General features: G+C 33.8%; 1 non-coding gene across 1 annotated transcript; it reads left to right on the top strand.

Annotated features, from left to right (window-relative positions):
- The first annotated feature begins 1,224 nt into the window (after nt 1-1,224).
- Nucleotides 1,225-1,330, top strand: LOC146940104 (small nucleolar RNA R71). The gene has a single exon (XR_015033783.1). It is a non-coding gene; the product is annotated as a small nucleolar RNA R71 (small nucleolar RNA).
- The last annotated feature ends 17,031 nt before the right edge of the window (nt 1,331-18,361 follow it).

Raw genomic sequence — 18,361 nt, 5'->3', positions numbered from 1 at the left:
GTAGCTTCTTTTGAAGAATAGCACTACAATTTTCAGAAAGTGCTATGTTCTCATCATCCTTAGGCTTCCTTCGTTTGGTTAACAAGTCTTTCATGAATTTAGCATACAACGGCATTTGATCGAGAGCTTCACCGAAAGGAATATTCACCTGAAGTTGTGAGAAAAGTTGCATGAACTTCTTGAATTGACCTTCATCCTTTTCTTTCTTCCTGGAAAGGTGAGGGTATGGAAGCTTCACATATGATGGAATAACTTGCGGTTTATCTCCATCTTTCAAGATTTGACTCTTCGACTTCCTCAAGATTGAATCTTCATCAATTAACTTCTCACTTTTTTCTCCCTCTATTTTTTTCTTCCTTTCGTTTTCAACTACTCCATGATCATCTTCTTTTTCAACTTCACCATTCTCCTCCACCTCAACTACTACATCATCAACCTTCTTTGGAGCTTTTGGAACTAAAGGTGTCAAAACCTTTTTGCTCCTCAATTCAATAGCATTACAAGACTCATTCTTAGGGTTGTCTTTAGTGTTACCTGAGAATCCGCCTTTACTTTGTTCAGCCAATTGCTTAGCTAATTGCCCCAGTTGAGTTCAAGCATCTTCCTAGAAGCTTCATTGTTCTTTCTTTCAGCTTCTTGACTCTTCTTCATCTCTTCAAAGTTGCCTTGAGTCATCTTCATGAAGTTCATCATAGTTTCCTCAAGAGCTGATGCTTTCTTTGTTGTTGTTGAGGAGGAGTAAGCATCTGAGAATTCAAAGCGTTGTTATTCGAGTAGCTTAGATTGGGATGCTTGTTGATTCCTGGAGTGTAGTACTGATTTTGCCTTTGATATCCTCCCATATAGTTAGCTTCTTCACTAGAACCTTCTGGTACACATTCACCATTGGGATGTTCTTCACCACATAGATCACATTTGATTGCAGCCACTTGTTGTTGCTTATGAGCCAAAGTGAAGCCTTGAAACTCCTTAGTTAAAGCTTCGATTTGTTTGTTCATAGCTGCTTGGTTAGCAAGGATAGCAGTTTGTTCACTTACCCCGAACACTCCTCTTTCCTTCTTTTTCGCTTCAGCACGATACTCATTTCCAGCCATGTTTTCTATCAAAGCTTGGACTTCATGATCAGTTTTGCTCTTGAGACTACCTCCCGCGGAAGCATCTAAGAACATTCTAGTGTTTGGTGTTACCCCCTCAGTGAAGATTTGGAGTTATTGTTTCTCGGTGAAATCATGATTAGGGCATCTCTTAAGAAGCAAATTGAATCGCTCCCAAGCATCATATAATGATTCACCTTCTCCTTGCTTGAAGTTAGAGATCTCCATCTTCTTTTCCCAATACTTAGACATAGGGAAATATTTCTCCAAGAACTTTAGCTCTAACTCTTCCCATGTTTGGACAGTCCCGTTTGATATTGTTAGCAACCAATCTTTTGCTCTTCCCGTCAAGGTGAAAGGAAATAGCCTTAGTTTCTTTTGTGCTTCAGTCACGGTGGCTGGTTGCACACAAAACTCACAAGTTTCAGCAAAGCGGCTCAAGTGTTCATGAGGACTCATAGCTTCAGTCCCATCGAATTGCTTGTCCCTCAAACCGTTGAGGACAGTTGTCTTGATGTCGAAGGCTACGGGGTTAGCTGGTTGAAAAGTATGGGTCAGTTGACCGCGATGAGTGGCTAACCCGTAGTCTCCTAGCTTAGGTCTCGGTGGTACAACTCCTTCACCTTCCATAGTTGCAGATTTAGGAGAAGCAGGTGTTTCAGATTCAGTTGAGAGTGGCTCCGGTATTTGTTCTCGAACACCCGGTGGAACGGACTGAGCTAACCTTTGCGACCGGACAGCTTTCCGAAGTGATCTAGCAGTTCTTTCAATTTCCGGATCGTACTCTAAGTCGTCTGAGCTCTGTTTACCTCGCATAAACAGCAAAATACCTTAGTAGCACTGCACAACGCAAAGTAATCAAGTGAATATGAAAACAGAAAAATAAAAATTAAAAACAGAAAATTAAATTGCAAAAACCCTAAATTATAACGTAATTGCCTTGTTGAAATAATTCAACAGTCCCCGGCAACGGCGCCAAAAACTTGATAGACGTTTGGCAAGTGCACCAAATACTATCGAAGTAGTAAAAATATCGATCCCACGAGGACTGTTTTTAACTTCAATAATTCAATTGCGTTATAAAAGTAGGATGTATAAAATTTATTTTGTTTTGCCACTAGGCAGTAGATTTGATTTGATTTTAATTAAATCAAGAAACAGAAAATAAAGATTTGTTAAGAAAATATGGGAGAGATGAGATCAGATCCGTTGAATCCTCTAAGTTCCCCTAATTGGTCTACTGCACCTATTTGTTATGAATCCTCTCCTAATTTACGATGATTAACAAAATAGCCCTAATCAATCCCTTGAGTTAGGACCCTCTTCTTAAACTACAGCCCCTAATTCCTTAGGTGATCTAATAATTCTTGAAGGTTTTACCGAACGTTAACCTATTATCACTAACAAACGATTATCTATTCCTAGACTAACCCTGTTTATTAGAACAATTCAATTAGGTCTAAGTCGAAAGCCATGGTCAGTGGTCATTCGTTCTCACGAAATCAAGTTATATGTGATCAAGATATAAAAAGCATTAAGAACAATTGAATTGAATAAACTAGAATTGAATTCATAAACAAAATAGAGTTTCACAGCAACATGTGTCAATTAGGGTTACAAAGATTCATCTCGGATCTAATCTCTAAGAGATTTAGCTACTCATAATCGAGTTTACAAATAGCATAATCAATGAAATAATTAAAACATACATGAATTGGTAAAAGGTTGAAGAAATCGCCCTTCTAGCCGTCTCCGATGTCTCAAAATCGCACTTTGCTCTCCAAAATCGTAACCCTTGTTCTTCAGATTGAGTGCAGTATTTATAGAAGTCATGGGCCTGACCCGTCAAAATCGCGCCGCGCCATGTATATAGGCGTGCCGCGATTTCCCTCAAACAGGGAGGATGTAATTTTGCTTCAAAAATCGCAGCACGACTTAAAATTGGCGTGGCGCGATTTCCTTCGAACAGACTTCAATATTTAAGCTTTTTGCACTCCAGAACAGTATAAATTGCATGAGAACTCTATCAAAAAGTCACAATAAGTCCTAAAAATTACGTAATGACAGCATGTCATCACATAACTCTCATCTCCTTTTGCATAGCTTCTATTTGTTGAGTGAGAAGCTTATTTTGAGCCAAAACCGCATCATTTGCTTCTAGTTCAAGGATATCGGCTTTCCTTTGTTGAGGATTCCGGTTGTGAGAAGATTTTCTTGTGTTGAGAGCCATTTGGTTAATGATTTTGACAGCATCAGCTGGATTTTTCATAGCAATAGAACCTCCAGCACTTGCATCTAGCATCGTCTTGGACATGTCTTGAAGCCCTTAACGAAAAAGATATAGTTGCATTTGGCTATCAAAACCATGCTTTGGACAATTCCTTAACAATGATTTATAGCGCTCCCAAGCTTCACAAAGAGACTCACTTTGGCCTTGAGCAAAAGTTGTAATTGAAGTTTTAGCCTCAAGATGCCTATCCTCCGGAAAGAATCTTTCTTGAAACGCTTTCTCTAGCTCAGTCCAGTCTTCCATCAAAGAATTTGGTTGATCAATATACCACTCCTTTGCCTTCCTGATCAAAGAATGACGAAACAATTTCACAAACATACCCTCTTCCTCATTTTCCTTCAAACCAAGTGTCCCGGCGATACCATAGAAGTTGGTTAAATGTCTATATGGATCCTCATGATCCATACCGGTAAACTGGTTATGAGTTATCAAGTTTATCAACCCCGACTTCAGCTCAATTGATTTGGCATTTTGATTTCCAAGATTAGCTAGCCTCCTCGGACTAACCCACATTGGTAGAGCATCATTTTCACCTTCATTAGCCATGACTACTTCTGGTTCACTCCTTGGAGATGATAGTTCAGAAGAGTGTGAAGAACCACTAAGTGAAATAGTATGCACCGAACCGGAAGGAGAAGGAATAAAAAGTAAGGATTCCGGCTGAGCCAGCCTGGCTAATCTCCTAGCTTCCTTTGCTTGCTTCCTAAGTAACCTAGCAGTTTTCTCAATCTCAGGATCAAATTGTAGGTCTTCTTTAGCAACGGTACCTCGCATAAACAAAGTTCACCAAGACTATACCAGGTGGTTAGCATAAAAAATAATGAATGATATAGGTATATGCATGAAAGAATTTTGTGCAAAATTTGACTTAACATGACAAAATTGTTTCAATACTTATGACAAAAATTTCCGTTACTCCCCGGCAACGGCGCCATTTTGATGTAGTTTATTTCTACATGTCATATAACTATGTACACGTGAGTATATATAGGATCGTTTCCACAGGGAGTTACGTTAATCATAAGCATTTTCACAATAGTTCACATTAAGGGTTTGGATATAAATTGTTTGTTTGTAAAACTATATTCCTACATGACATAAAAGTAAAAAGGAGAGGAGATTGAACTATTTCGCTTGCGGTATAAGATAACAACCAAGCATAACAGCAGCAATCTCTTGATCGATTAACAGACTCTAGCTTTAGAACCAATATTATCACAATCATTTCTACAACATCCTTCGTGTCCAAAGCGACATCGTTATCTCTAAGTTAGCGTTTAAACATTCGTGTCCAAATTCCTTAAACGATAACAAAGTCGATCGGATAACTTAATCGACGGTGTCCAGCCCGATTAAGTATCCGAAAGCATTAAGTTCTTGATTAAAAGCAATTATCAAAGGTTTACAAACTTGTCAAGAGTGTTATAACATAAGATAGATTGTTATTATAGTTCTAGATTCAAGAGTTTGTGTCCAAATCATCTTGAATCTCTTTGAAAGCATTAAACATAATAATAACAACAATATTGAATCATTAAGCTAGAACCTTATGTATTAAAAGATCAAAAGATTACATAATAGCTTGTTTAGTTACCTCAATACTACAAGAGTAGATAATAGCTACACATAGACATGTAAACTATGCAAGAGATGAAGGAAAGATGAAGATTCCATGTCAAGATCCTTCGTGTCCAAAGTGATCTTGAGTTGAATCTACTCCTCAACAACTTGCTTTGTGTTTCTCTCTTGAAATAGCTCTAACCTCTCTCTTAGAATGTATGAAAATATCTTAATAAAACAGTGAATGACCTAAAAGAAAGGTAAGAATGCTATTTATATGGGCCTGTGTTTTTGTACCTACGCTAATAGCGCCATTTACGCTAATAGCGTGGTATGTCGGCCTATAATCTGGCCAATGGGCTGTTGCCACGTTGGCCTTGCCCTGCTTCTACGCTCCAGCCACGCTAATGGCGTGGCTTTCTGGACTCTTTACGCTAATAACGTGTCTCACGCTAATGGCGTGTTTCTTCATGGCCTGCTACGCTCCAGGTACGCTATTAGCGTATCTTTCGGGAGTGATTACGCTAATAGCGTAGCTTACGCTAATAGCGTGTTGCTTCACAAGTGCTCCAGATTCACGCTCCAGGTGCGCCATTGGCGTACCTTTCTGACCTTGGGCTTTTCTTCCTCACGCTAATAGCGTAGGACACGCTAATGGCGTGGCTTCCTTGAATTTTGACTTTTCTTGCTCCTTGCTTGTATTTTCATGCACAAAAAGGGTAGAATAAGGCTCAAAAGCATACATGACATATTAACACAATATTTGGAGTTTTCCATAGAGAATCTTGCAAAACAAGTCACTAAAATGCCTAAACTCCTATATGAAATATATCACTTTTAAACACTTATCAGTAAATGATAAAGCTACAGAGTATTTTTCCCATAGTGTTACATCAACTATATTCCCACTGCATAAGGAAAGACATCTTTCAGTTCATTATTAAACTTATACAAAATCCTATCATCTGATGCTGGCAAATTAGAAAATAATACCTTTTATCTTTAAACACAATGTTCGTACACGGTTTCTTTCTAGTCCCAATTGGCGTTGTCTTGACAATCTCATGAAGAAGCCCGATGATTTCTTTAATTTTTTTTTTTACTTCTATAAGAACATTATAATCGGAGAAAACACTGAAATAAATTAAAGCACATAACTATACCATATAAAATGTCAGTTTTGAATTTCCCATCTTGAATTTCCTTAAATGTCTTAAAGCGAAATTCATGAGTAAGAACGTTAGTTAACTTGTCATACTTCTGCACCTTGGTACCAGAGCCAATAACAACCTTAAAGGGATTAAATGCAATGTCATTATCAAACACATGACAATTATACAAAGTATAAGTCGTGTTTTCCTCGATCAAAGTCTTCCAATGCTCCAATTCTCTATATCGAGTTATTACATGAACTCTATCACCCTAAATCCGAGAAAGAAACCAAAAAATATAAATAAATCAAAATGTACACTAATAAGTAACATTGATAAATCATAAAGGAAATTACAACAAATCTTAACTAACTCATCTAACCTTTGCATCACAAATAATGAGCTTCATATGTTGATTTTTATTACTACCAATCACAATCCAAGAATCCAGCACCCCAAATCCTATTTTTTAAATGTCCAAATCATTTTTGAGATCCTTAATGTAATCATAATCCCTTGACATTGAAAGTTCTATATAGAAATACAATAATACATCATTTAATTTTATTCCCTTTGTTCATTCTAATATCGAAAGAAGCTAGCATATTTCTATGTGATCAATTTTTGTATCATCAAATCAACCTGATCTTAAATGCACAAATTTCTGTATCATCAACTTTTTGGACCTCAATGATATGACCAAAACAAATTTATACAAATCAACTTTCGTACGGCTCAATGATATAGGAAAAAATAAACCAAATATGAAAACTGTTATAGCTTTAGGATTACTCATAAAAACTAAAATAACTCACATGCATCAATATTTTTCAACTACAGTACCAGAAGCTAAAATAATAATTGTGTCAAAACTTTACCATGAGCTAAAATTCAATCATCATGACCTTTACTATACTCCACATAACAAAGGAAGATTTTTCTATAGCCATGCAACATAACAATTTCTGGTACATAATCCACTAACAATTGAAAAAAAAAAACCCCTTAAAATGCAGAATCGTGAAAAAAGGAAGAAAACCACCTATGATGAAGCAAAAACTAAAACAGTGTCGAAAAATGAACCACTCAAGCCATAAAAATCAGTCAATTCAAGTCATGCATGGTCTCAGAACCATGAAAAAGAAAGAAAATGACCTCTTATGAAGAAGAAAATGAAACAGTGTTCCCAGCTGAACTTAGATACCGTTTGACCAAGGTTTTTTACGGTCTAAAAGTTACTTCAAAACAAAATTAAAATAAAGGCCTTTAAGAAAGAAGCTAAACATTTCTTTGTTTTTTTTTTGTTTTAAAGCTATTTTTAAGTTAAATGTTGTTTGACAAAATATTGTACAAACTTTGATTTTTTTTTATGGTGTTTGGTGTTAGAACCCCGGACTTGTCATATATTTATGTGTTGTTCCTATCATCTGAGCCAAACTCACAAGGACAAAACTTTGAAACATATATGTTTAGTTTTTTTAATAAGAAAAAGATATGCATAGTTTGATACAATAATAAGGTGCAATATATATATATATATATATATATATATATATATATAAGTATAATTTTTTTAGGTATCTAGACCTTTTTTGAAGAAAAGACATCTACAATTTTACTATTAATTAAAATCAAAATTTTATAAAAATAATCATACGCATTATGCAACGCCAAAAAAAATTATACGCATTAGCGTAATATAAAAACAGACACACGTAAATTATTACTCTAAACGTTAATGTGTGTGTGTGTGTGTGTGTGTGTGTGTGTGTGTGTGTGTGTGTGTGTGTGTATTTGCGAGGTTGAAGAAAGAAAATAAAAATATTTGGTATCATTAAATGACAGCGTGAATAAAAATATTTGTGAGGTTGTGATGATTAAAAGATATTGAAATTAAATCTATAAGTGCTAAAAAGATAATAAAATTCCTTTGAAAAAAGGTAATAAAATTAAATGGAACCTCTTTAAAAAAATTAAATGGAACGGTTAAAAAAAATTATATGGAAGAAAAAACATATTGAAATATAATATTAAAGAATAAAAGAAAAGGTTCCCAACGTGAATTGAAGAGAGATGCTTGTGAAATAAATCGTCGAGAAGTAGTTTTTTGAAGTAACATTCAACAACTTTTGGCCAAAGCTCGTTCCATTCAATTTTATGCATTAAAAAAAAGTACCTTTTTTAGTAAGTACTTAATTGATATTGTATTTGACCTAACTTCTCCTTAAAAATGTAGAGAAGTTAAAAAAAAAAACGGGTCAAACGGTAACTTAATCTCCCACAACGGCAGTGTAGAAGCAACTGAATTTGGGAGAAAAAAAAATTGAAAAATAGTTAAAAATAAAAAAATTGGAAAATAGTTAAAAGTTTTTAAAAATATAAAAATTGGAAAATAGTTAAAAAAACGGTGAGGTAGTGTAACACCCACGGCTGACGAGGGCAGGGGAGTGATTACCGGTGCACAAGGCATGACAAGGTGCGGCTCCCGACAGCTTCTAGAGGAACCGAATCACATCGGAATGAGAGGGATCCTAAGGCCATGTAGGTATGGGATTGCATGGTTAAAGGAAGGCTTATAAGAATTGTTTGGTACTACCTATATCAACAAGATGCATCTTCTTTTCGGTAGCTCATTTCATAAGAACTTCACAGTTAAGCGTGCTTGACTTGGAGTAGTCTTGGGATGGGTGACCTACCGGGAAGTTTCCCGGTAAGCGTGCGAGTGAGGACAAAGCACGTTGAAAAGACTCGTGTTGGTTTGTAGGGTCAGTCGGCAATCCCAAAAGCAATCTGGGATGTTACAAGTAGCACTCAACCAAGCAACACTAAAAAAAATTATATGCATTAGTGTAACAAAAAAACAAACAGAGGTACATAAAATATTACTGTAAACGTTAATGTGTGTGTATATTTGTGAGGTTGAAGAAAGGAAATAAAAATAATTCGGTATCATTAAATGACAGCGCGTGAATAAAAATATTTGTAAGGTTGTGATGATTATACAATAAAATTAAATGGAACCTCCTTAAAAAATTAAATGGAACAGTTCAAAAAAATAAAATAAAATAAAGTTAAATGGAAGAAAAAAACATATTGAAATATAATATTAAAAATAAAAGAAAAGGTTCCCGGCGTGAGTTGAAAAGAGGTGCATGTGAAATAAATTGTCGAGAAGTAGTTTTTTTAAAGTAACATTCAACAACTTTTGGCCAAAGCTCATTTCATTCAATTTTATGCATTCAAAAAAATTACTTTTTTTTAGTAAGTACTTAATTGATACTGTGTTTGGCCTAACTTTTCCTTAAAAATGTAGAGGAGTTGGAAAAAAGTCGGGTCAAACGATACCTTAATCTTCCACAACGGCAATGTAGAAGCAACTGAATTTGGGAGAAAAAATAGAAAAGTAGTGAAAAACACAAAAATTGGAAAATAGTTAAAAGTTATTAAAAATATAAAAATTATAAAATAATTAAAAAAAATTAGTGAGGGGCAAAATGGAAAATTCACCCATATCATGGTGAGGTGGCAACAACCAAATTCCACTAATTAGAAAATTACAAAAATGGCCCTCCTAGGGCCAAAGTGGTAAAATCATAGGGATTAATATTTAATATATAGTAAGTAGACTTCCTATTTATTTTTACTTCTTATACTATGCAAGTTTGCACATAATAGAATTTTTTTTTATAGTGTTGTTTTGGGAGATGATTTTCTTCGAACAATGATAAACACTAAATGTAAACACATCTTTGTTGGAATTCATATATTAATTTGTTATATTGTGGGAAATTAGCCCTTCAAATATAAAAAATGGCCTTCTTAAAAAAAATATGAAAAACTGTAGGGCACCACTTTTTTATTTAAAAATGAAGAATTTTCGGCTGAAAATTCAAGTCTTTTGCATTGGTCCCTGCTTGCTTGGTACTGTCGGCTAAGGAAACATACACACTGGACCAAAATATCCCTTTTAATACTTGACCTATATACATCTACATATGTGGTGGATACCTATACTATACATGCATTATACGGTGGTAGCAGTCTTATCCCACTTATGACCCACTTTTTTATCACTGCGTTGGAGCAGCTGGTTTCTCTTCCATCTCAACTTATCTGTCAAATTTTAAGTGGAAATTAAGTCCCAAGAAAAATCACACAATTTTGATGGGACTAAACTAACAAACTTAGATTTAGGATTATACTATATATCACTTGGAGCACTTGTCATGTTAAAGGGCCAGTATGGTATTATATAACGAAAGTTTGATTGACCAGAATCCTCGGGGTCCTACTCTATCAAGATCAAAAAAGAGTGTCATCCATCAAAGTTGACACTGCTAGGTGCTAATTATCTTCGGCACCTCCACAAGGCACAAGCCTCGTGTAACCTCACCATTCAGTTTTGTCAACATGTGGTATTGATGAGGTATACTAGCTAGTATAAACTTCAAATAGTTATTATTATTAATATGATATGATATAAACAAAGTTGAATTAAGAAGGTAAAATCACATATCAAAATCACAATCATGAACAAGGACAGTTGCAATACCACGGCCTCCCCACATAAAAAGGCCTCCCTAAGTTGCCCTATTTTTAGAGCCTACTAGGAGCACTAGCATTCCTTGAATTACCAAAAACGATTATTTGATGGTTTTAAACTTTTCCATAAAATCTGTATAAATTAAAGGGTAGTGGGAGGAGAAGGGATATTAGGTTGGTTTGGTGGGTAAGGACTGAAGTGTTTAAAATATGGAAAATATTAAGGGTTTGGTCCACACAACTCAAAGCATAATGTTAATAATTATTAATTATTTTTTTAAACAAGTCAAAATGAAATATATTAACCAAAAGCATATTCTACCTTGCACAAGTAGCGTAAGACTATGACTCAAAAATATTTACATTTACAAACTGAAATACAAACCAGACACCAACAAGAAAAAATAATAAAAACACTAGCAAGAAAGCAAAACAAATCACTTGCTAAGGAAACATGACTCAAACAATAAAATGATTTAAAGTCATAAGTGATTGAAATCAAAAGCCAAGTTTTTGTATTTAGTTTTCAACCATCAGAAATATAGAAGTTTCACTTTATCAAAGAGTTGATGTATAGACAGTTCTTTTTGTTGAAAAATACGACAATTTTTTTCTTTGAGAGAACCCAAACACAAGGCAGCTAAATCAAATGAATCGAAAATTAAATTTTTTCAACAACAATTATCGATTATATTAATATTAACCGTTTTAAAAAAACATTGCTAGGAGAAGGAGAAAATGACCAAAAGATAACCATAGTGGGAGGGAATCTTGAAGTGGTGAGTGTTTCCAACCAATTGAACCGAAAAGAAAAGTTACAAAAAAAAAAATTAAAATGAAAGCCCTACCTTGATCACCTCTCACCATCAATGGTAGTTAGTCAAACATGGCAATTGGTTATATCATATCATAGGACCCTAACCTAAGGCATACAATTAAAATTTGATCATTGAGTCCTTTCTTCTTGTATAATAATTGCAAACCCTTTTACTTGTTTCTTAACAAGACCTAATTCGTTGACCCGTAATGAGTTCATTCCCTTTTGCAACTATAGTTTCCCACGCGTTCTCAAGCATAGAGGCAAAATAAGTCCCACATACATAAATGGACCCATAGATCATATCAACTATATATGATCTATAGTTGAATGGAGTGAAAATGATGGAAATTTACGTATCTTCTTAGGAAACCATGAGATGTGTAATGTAGATGATAGTGGACATGTTTGCACAATTATCTTGATCTTTAATCATCTCTCTGCTCCCCACTGTGTCATTTGTATATAGGTATTCAGTTAATCACACACAAAATTGTTGGAGGAAGACAAAGTGTATATCAAACCAGCCATATGTCCCTTCTCCTAATTTGATACGTACTAATATACTACTTCAATAAAAATTACTTTGTCGTCCCTTAAATTACACCCAAAATAAAGAAAAGATTGCAGAGACATTTAATATGTTGGAACACAAACTTGAACCAAATACATTTTTTCTTGTACTTAATGGCCGTGAATTTAATAAGTAGTTTTTTTTACCGATTATTTTATAATTCCAATTTTGCATGTTTTTGAAAAAATTTGACATTTTTTTTATTTGAATGGTTCGCGGATTGTTGGGTCATGAGGGGAGCTTGGGAGATTATTCACATTAGGCCAAAAGCAAACACACAAGTGAGTTGGATACCACATCTTAATTCAAAATCTTAGGACAATAGGTTTATGAGTTCTCTTACTCATAAAGTGTTCAACCTCCGCTTTTTCAAGCAATGTGAGACTTCTAACTCACACTTGCCACAACAGTCTCCCTCTCAAGTGTGATTATATCCATTCATGCGAGCATGTTCCCCCCTCAAGCGAAGTTTTTTCATCCCACTTACACTCGCATTTGCATCGCCGTTGTCGGGACATGTTGTCTGACCACCATTGTCATGAAGACTTTTGATACAATGAGTCGGTGAAACCCTTCTTCAAACTATCAGCTTTGATATAATTGTTGGGTATTGTTCGATTATGAGGGGAGTTTGGATGATTATCCATATTCAGCTAAGAGCAACCACACAAGATAACTGAACAATATCACATCTTAACACGAAATCTTAAGGTCATCCATATTCAGCTAAGAGCAACCACACAAAAGAATTGGACATCACATCTTAACAAAAAATCTTAAGGAATTGAGTTTAAAGAATCTTAAGGAATTATGTTTAAGGATCATCTTATTTATAAAATTTTAACATCCAATTTTTCAAACAATGCGCATAACTCACACTTGTCACAACACAATTGAACATGTCAAATAGTGAACCAATGTGAGGTTTACTCATATATCACAACTCGATATCATGTACATGTTTAGGTTAACCTAATATTTAATGAGGTGGAAGACCCAACTCTACACTTGATTATGAGAAAGATTAATAATATTATCAAATAATACGTGAAAGAAATCACTTGGTTCATTTGGTTTTAAAAAAATCACTTGGTTCGAGATAATTCAGCCATTTTTCAATCTCGAATTGAGAACAAAATCAAGTTATTGTCAAACTCCGTTTATTTCTAGACCCACCTTATCACATTGCTTCTAAACCATTTATTTTATTTTATTTTCTTCCGCATCGGTTTCCGACCCACTAATGATAGACGACTGATTCAGTTCATGCGTAGAGGCATGCGCACTGACCAAGTGTTGTTCCCCGGGAATCGAATCTGGTATTCCCCGGGTACGTCCTTGGAAAGAGCTCCTTACCACCAGAGCCCAAACAACTTGGTTTAAACCATTTATTTTAAGAAAGGAAGAGAATTTCTACTCTAATTAAACAGCTCCACCTGTCCTCCACCCTTTAATGTGATGTTTGATTTACAAGTATGCTTTAGAATCGTCCTTGTTAACATAAATTCGCTTATGATCAGAATTTAAGACCAAGAAGAATGAAAGTTTCAGGTGGTCCCCTGGCTGGTTGCTCAATTAAATTTAAAATTTAGATAAACAATACTATACTCCTATCAAGTTAAGACTCATCACTCTTTATTAGGGGTGTAACGGTTCGGTTTGGATTGGTTTTTAGTCAAAAAAATGTCCGAACCGATGAAATCTTCATCGGTTCGGATTGGTTCGGTTTTCACTGTTTTTCAAAAAAAAAACCGAACCAAACAAATCGGTTTGGTTCGGTTTGGATTGGTTCGGTTGATCGGTTTGTTTAATAATACAATTAAAAAAATTCATATTCTCACAAAAATATTTCATAGAACTTTGTATAATTGTATTTCATATTTTGTTTTTTCATGTTCTCTATTTTCAAACAACTTTTCATAACTAACCTTACTCAATATTTCATACATATGATCCAAAATTCATTCATCCATCATTCTTCAAAAACAACTTCATCAAACTTAAATATTTCAATCATCCATGATACATACATGCATCATTCATCAACAAACACAAAAATTCCAAAAAGCGCATCCTAAAATTAAAACATTGTCAAAATAACAAATCAATGGCATAAACATGATAAAACTAACCAAGAGATAAACGATTGGAGCGGTGGCCGGTGGTGATGAACAATTGGTTTGGTGTGGTTGATGGCTATGGTTTATTTTTTAGTATAAATGAAAGAGTCTGACTGATGAGATGAGATGAAGATAATGATGAGAGAAAGTGAATGGATTAAAAAGTATTTTATGTTGGACTTTAATTTTGGGATTAACCATAAGTTTGTGTGAGGTAAGATAATATTAGTAAAATAAGGAGTGGGGTTATCATCGGATTGGTTCATCGGTTTCACGGATCTCGAAATGAAAAACCATGAACCAAACCAAACTAAATCGGTTTTGATTGGTTCGGATCAGTTTCAAACCGAACCAAACAAGGTCGGATATTTTTTCGGTTTGGTTTAGTTTGGACTTTCGGTTTTGTTGGTTTAGACCGAACCGCTTACACCCCTACTCCTTATTTAAAGATGTTTACCAAGTATTATTTAAATCGGACAATTCATATTTAAGCATGTAAACCATATTAATATGTCGACTGTCATCCCTAGTTAGCATTCCAGGTTGGAATTGGATATCTTTCCAACACTCTATATATCCTGTTATTTTCTCTCTTAAATTTTCCAGCTGAGTGTAACAAGTACTCCTATGCTAATGTATCATTTTCAATTCTTAGGACCACTCAGTTGTGTCCATCTAAGATGAGCATTAAGAGGAAAATGAAATATATTCTTATAGACTTTCTAGGTGAAAATCATGATGAGGAGAAAAAGATTGACAGCCAGATCCATCCGTTCAAAGTGTTTACTTTCGCTCAATTAATTGGTTCACATAAGAATGTTAATCCTATCCTATCCTATATGTATATATTTTCGGACCCATCTTCTCCTTAAAATTAGCTTAAAGGGTCATGTATATGTTATGGGATGATAAATTTGGTAAGTACACCGAATCGTTTAAAGTAATAAAGTAGTAAGTTATCGTTTTCACATGAATTGTTGTTTTCGCCTCGACAATTAAACTAAACTTAATTAAAAACAGTAAATGGTGGAATTTGCAAGAATTGTTGTTTTACAAGAAAATTAAAGTAACGGGAAACAGAACCGATAAAGGCGATTAAGATTTTTTGAATCCCCTCTGTTTCATTGTTTGATAGAACATGTTCCTAGTTAACGTAGGAGGTGCATGGTGTAAAAACTGAAAAAGTTGTTTTTTCATGAATAGAGTATGCGGAGCGCATGAACCAGAGAGCAAATCCTAATACTCGAAAATCTCTAGAAAAGTTTTCCCAAACCATGAGTAACTAAACACTCTAAAATCAAAATATTACAAAAGTTTTCCTAAACCATGAGTAACTCACTATAAAATCTCTAGAAAAACTTCGAATGACAAAAAATACTCGATAACATACCTATAAATATCACATTATGAAGTGTCATCATTGTGTCTTGTAGGTCTAAGGATATAACTTTTAAAATGATTGATTTTGTCATCTAAAAAAGGTTAATGACACAACTTGTTGCTCGTTTTACTTTCATTCCTATGTGATTATATATATATATATATATATATGCATAAAAAACATTACATCATTCTGCACTTTTATGTTAAAATATACATTCCTCCTTCTTTGCTAAATATATTAGAGAAAATTACACATATCTTCTTTAAGAAAAATTTGAATCATATTCTCCTCATCTCTCATGCTAAAATATATACTTCTTTGAGTTCTTTTCTTTTTTGAAAAAGCAAATAGTCCATTGTAATATAATTAAACTTTGGAGTGCATTTTAATATAATTAGTATAAGTTCTATAAAATTTGTTTTAGATCTCGAAATTGGTCCGTGTGGCCCTCGACCACTTGATCTCAATTGACTCGTTAACATCAAATTACTAGCATTTAAGTTTACTAAATAGATTAAAATAGAGTTAAAGTATAAATGAATAAATCGTCAATTTAGTTTATAAAGCATCACTGTCCTTTCAATTTAGTCTATAAACTATATAAATAAATATAATAAGTATATTAAAATTTCAATTTAGTCCTTGTTGTCAAGATTTTAGAGACTAAATTGGCAAAATTCATATTTTGTGTAGAATATATAGTGATGATTTATTCAAATAGAAATTGTCTAATCAAAATTCTTTTTTTTTGTACAAATTGTCTAATCAAATTCTAATAGTCCAAACTCTCAAATTCGCAACCATGTGATTTAGCGAATCAATTTTTACATTAACTAGTTACAAACCCGTGCTTCGCACGGGTTCAATAACGTATTCGATAAAAAAAAATCTTCGAAAGAAGAGATGTTAAAACGATGGAACATTGTGATTCATCATAAAATATGTATGAGCTGATTAAGAGAGCATATAATCAGTTTATGAGATTAGGAATTGACATAATATTTAGGATGAAAACAATTGGAACCAATGATGTGTGAATTATGATTACATATTATCCAAAATTATAAAAAAGAGTTTTGTTGTTAGAGAGTTACCAAAAAAGGATTGATACTCATATTTACATCAGATGAAATCAAGCAAAGAAGTAGCATCAGTGAGTGAAGATAATCTAGTCTAGGATTAGAGTTAAGGTGATCTATTGAAAGTGCAGATCATGAACACCAAATCTTTATTTGGGAACAATTTGAACGTGCATATTTTTAGGTGGCTTCTCTAGATCAAAAATTAGCTTATCACCTACCTCTAACATATGTTCTCTGCAAAAGTTGAACCATTGGCCGCCTAAGTATTTTTCTTAACTTGCTCTCTTTGTCGTTATCAAGCGACACTTATACCTTTTTTGAGCTTGTTTGTCGATGAGTGTGATTGTTTTCCGTGTTCCTTTTAGAAATGTCCTTGATATCTCATTTGGGAAGTGTTAGGTACAAAACAAATTGCAGTGTTAATTAGATGTTATAAATATTATGAATAATTATTTGAGCCTAAATATTATGTCAGTTTCTTATATCATGAACTAATTATTTCTTAGAACAATCTTTCTTTGATTGATGTCTTCAAACATTTGGTGCAACTCTCATAATACCATCCAAACTGGTTAGGATTGAATTTAGTTGTTTTCTAAATAGTGATGCAGTATGTATCCTAACACAAATTATGCACATGAAATAAAGAATAATGCAATATATATTTTTAATTTGTGCGTAAAAAAACTCAAAGCATGTTTGTGCATAAAAAAAGCAGACCTTGACTAAGTTTATAAATTCAGAAATTGGCCTAACCTGAGACAGATTGGAAAAATCGTTGTACGAAGTACGTTGAGAAGAAGCCGAACTCTGACTTAAGTTCTGACTGAAGCTTTGACTATGAGCTTGAGAAGTGTTAAGGTCACGGCAACAATTCAAGAAACATGGTCAAAAAACAATCAAATCAGATTGTGAAATAATAAGTTACTCTAAAACTGTATTGTGAAATTATATTGCAAACTTACTAAGTCTTAAACTTCTCAACAACCGGATGATGTAGGTTGATGAGCAGCCTCGAACATGACCAATTGTTTTATATATTTGGGTTGCTATTGACTACAAAATGGAAGCAAAAAACTCAAGGTAAATAGATGGTAAATGATAAAGCTACGAAGTATTTTTCCCATAGTGTTACATCAACTATATTCCCACTGCATAAGGAAAGACATCTTTCAGGTCATTATCAAACTTATACAAAATCCTATCATCTGATGCTGACAAATTAGAAAATAATACCTTTTATCTTTCAACACAATGTTCGTACACGGTTTCTTTCCAGTCCCAATTGATGTTGTCTTGACAATCTCATGAAGAAGCCCGATGATTTCTTAAAAAAAATTTACTTCTATAAGAACATTATAATCTGAGAAAACACAGAAATAAATTAAAGCACATAACTATACCATATAAAACGTCAGTTTTGAATTTTCCATCTTGAATTTCCTTAAATGACTTAAAGCGAAATTCATGAGTAAGAACGTTAGTTAACTTGTCATACTTCTGCACCTTTGTACCATAACCAAAAACAAACTTAAAGGGATTAAATGCAATGTCATTATCAAACACACGACAATGATACAAAGTATAAGTCGTGTTTTCCTCGATCAAAGTCTTCCAATGCTCCAATTCTCTATATCGAGTTATTACATGAACTCGATCACCCTAAATCCAAGAAAGAAACCAAAAAATATAAATAAATCAAAATGTACACTAATAAGTAACATTGATAAATCATAAAGGAAATTAC

Source organism: Medicago sativa, chromosome 3, assembly GCF_051527215.1.
Source record: "Medicago sativa cultivar Bolivia chromosome 3, Bolivia_mono, whole genome shotgun sequence".
Lineage (NCBI taxonomy): Eukaryota > Viridiplantae > Streptophyta > Magnoliopsida > Fabales > Fabaceae > Medicago > Medicago sativa.
Note: the sequence above shows the minus strand (reverse complement) of the source record. Positions and strands in the feature narration are given on the sequence as shown.